The following is a 3103-nucleotide window of genomic DNA, read 5'->3' as shown; positions in this document are numbered from 1 at the left end:
AACCATAGTGCAACACCGGCATCTCTAAATTAATGAAACGGGGGTGTGGGACGGAAAGTTCGGTTAGTGATCGAAGGAGGGAGAGAAATCTCTGAGAACGGGTGGATTTGAATTCGGACATATAAAACACAGAGATGTGAGCAAGCAGAATTTGAAGGGAAAAGATCATCACCTTGGAGAAAATTACCATGTTAAAACAACTGATTCCTTCGTGTTTCACAAAAACTGGGGCAGATAGAGCGATTACTGCCGTGACTCGGATTCGAACCGAGGTTGCTGCGGCCACAACGCAGAGTACTAACCACTATACGATCACGGCGTCCCACAGACGCGCATACTGCCTGCGTGCAATAAGTACAGTATTATAGGAAATGTTAGGTGGCGTACCAAATGCACAATATCAGTGCTTCGCGAACAGTGGCAGATCTGTGGGAACACAGAATGGGCTGACCGTTTAATATCGGTTCCCCCAGAGGCTGTGGTGATTCCATCATTAATATGCTGAAGGCTGAGATAATTAGATTTCTCCAAAATATCAAAAACTCCGGGGACAGTGCAGGTGTGGCTGAAATGTGTGCTTCAATAGTAATGCAGTTTAACATCGGCTACTTCACCAGTTTCCCCACACAAGGCAGTAACCATTGCTGCCACATAGTCCCAATTCCCAGCCCCAGAAACAGAGGAACTGAGTAGCGCAGTCGCGAAGATCCAACTGGAAGTCGGGATGGGAATGAGGTCGCACAGATACTCGACGACTCCAGTGACAGAACCGGTGAATGCACAGCATTTCTATGACAGTTTAGAGGCGCAAGCAATTCCGAGGTTGGGAGTGCTCATGAGCAAAGGCGGGGCAGAAGGGAAAATGTGTTCCCGTTTCTAATAACAGCAATCTACAGTGCATCTTGCTGAGACAGCTGAATGCCACAACTGGAGCGAGGGCGGCTGGTTTGAAGTTTGAACTTGCTTCACTGTCACCAACTTACCTGGAATGAATTGCTTTCACTATCTTTCTTTCCAATTGTTTAATATCTCCCTGCAGTCTGCGGCTTTCTTCCTCATGGTTAATTGCATGACTAACTATTGTATGATTTGCACACTGCTAAATCACGGCCACTACAAGTGAATATGAATCATTGATCTGTATGAGAAAACAGTGGAACTCGCTGCAGGCATGTTTTGTCGGTTTGCAGGCGACGCCAGAATTGTAGACAGTGAGGAAGATTATCTAAGTTTCAAAAGGATCTTAATCCAATGAGTCGTTGGACTGAAAAATGTAACATGGAGTTCAATCTGGATAAATGGAAGGTATTACATTTTGGTACAACAACAAGAGTAGGGCTTTGCGTAGTGTTGGAAAACACAGAAGCTAGGGGTGCAGGTGCATAATTCCTTGTAGTTTGCATCACCTACAGACAAGATGGTTCAAAGGCATTTAACATACTTCCATACTTAACATACTTAACATCCAAGGCAGTGTTGTGTGATTTTTAACTTTGTACACCATAGTCCAATACCGGCATCGCTAAATTAATGAAATGGGGGTGTGGGACGGAACGTTCAGTTAGTGATCGAAGGATGGAGAGAAATTTCTGAGAACGGGTGGATTTGAATTCTGACATATGAAACACAGAGATGTGAGCAAGCAGAATTTGAAGGGAAAAGATCATCACCTTGGAGAAAATTACCATGTTCAAACAACTGATTCCTTTGTGTTTCACAAAAACTGGGGCAGATAGAGCGATTACTGCCGTGACTCGGATTCGAACCGAGGTTGCTGCGGCCACAACGCAGAGTACTAACCACTATACGATCACGGCGTCCCACAGACGCGCACGTGCGCTGCTTGCAATAAGTACAGTTTCATAGGAAATGTTAGGCAGCGCACCAAATGCACAATATCAGTGATGAGCCAACAGTGGCAGAAATGTGGGAACTCAGAATGGGCTGACCGTTTAATATCGGTTCCCCCAGTGGCTGTGGTGATTCCATTATTTATATGCTGTAGGCTGAGATAAATAGATTTCTCGAAAACATCAAAAACTCCGGGGACAGTGCAGGTGTTGTTAAAATGTCTGGTTCAATAGTAATACAGTTTAACATCGGCTACTTTCCCCACACAAGGCAGTAACCACTGCTGCCACATAGTCCCAATTCCCAGCCCCAGAAACAGAGGAATTGCGTGGCGCAGTCGTGAAGATCCAACTGGAAGTCGGGATAGGAATGAGGTCGCACAGATACTCTCGGGCTCCAGTGACACAACCGGTGAATGCACGGCATTTCTATGACGGTTTCGAAACGCAAGCAAATCCGAGGTTGGGAGAGCTCCTGGTCAAAGGCGGGGCAGAAGGGAATTTTTTTTCCCGTTTATCGCAATCTACAGTGCAGCATGCTGAGACAGCTGAGTGCCACAACTGGAGCGAGGGCGGCTGGTTTGAAGTTTGATTTTACTTCACTATCACCAACTGGCCTGGAAAGAATTGTTTTCACCATTTTCATTTCCAATTGTTTAATATCTCCCTGCAGTCTGCGGCTTTCTTCCTCATTGTTAATTACTGTTGTATGATTTGCACACTGCTAAATCACGGCCACTACAAGTAAATATGAATCATTGATCTATATGAGAAAACAGTGGAACTCACTGCAGGCATGCTTTGTCGGTTTGCAGGCGACGCCAGAATTGGAGACAGTGAGGAAGATTATCGAAGTTTCAAAAGGAACTTAATCCAATGAGTCGTTGGACTGAAAAATGTAACATGGAGTTCAATCTGGATAAATGGAAGGTATTGCATTTTGGTACAACAACAAGTTGCGTAGTGTTAGAGAACATGGAAGCTAGGGGTGCAGGTGCATAATTCCTTGTAGTTTGCGTCACCTACAGACAAGGTGGTTCAAAGGCATTTAACATACTTCCCTTCATTGTTCAGTCCTTTGTGTATAGGAGTTGGGACGTTATGTTGAAGCTTTGTAGGACATTGATGAGGCCTCTTCTGGAATATTATGTCCAGTTCTGGTCGCCCAGTTGTAGGAATGATATTATTCAGCTGGAGCAGGTTCAGAAAAGTATGCACGCCGTGTGTGGAAGGTTTGTGTTATAATGAAAGGC

General features: G+C 44.9%; 2 non-coding genes across 2 annotated transcripts; both read right to left on the bottom strand.

The window, feature by feature from the left end:
• Positions 1–247: 247 nt before the first annotated feature.
• On the bottom strand, positions 248–319 carry trnah-gug (transfer RNA histidin (anticodon GUG)). The gene has a single exon. It is a non-coding gene; the product is annotated as a tRNA-His (tRNA).
• A 1426-nt stretch (positions 320–1745) lies between these two features.
• On the bottom strand, positions 1746–1817 carry trnah-gug (transfer RNA histidin (anticodon GUG)). Its single transcript has one exon. It is a non-coding gene; the product is annotated as a tRNA-His (tRNA).
• Positions 1818–3103: the final 1286 nt, after the last annotated feature.

This window comes from Chiloscyllium plagiosum, unplaced genomic scaffold, assembly GCF_037043375.1.
Source record: "Chiloscyllium plagiosum isolate Xiang-an unplaced genomic scaffold, Cpla_swu_hap1 HiC_scaffold_45, whole genome shotgun sequence".
Classification (NCBI taxonomy): domain Eukaryota; kingdom Metazoa; phylum Chordata; class Chondrichthyes; order Orectolobiformes; family Hemiscylliidae; genus Chiloscyllium; species Chiloscyllium plagiosum.
Note: the sequence above shows the minus strand (reverse complement) of the source record. Positions and strands in the feature narration are given on the sequence as shown.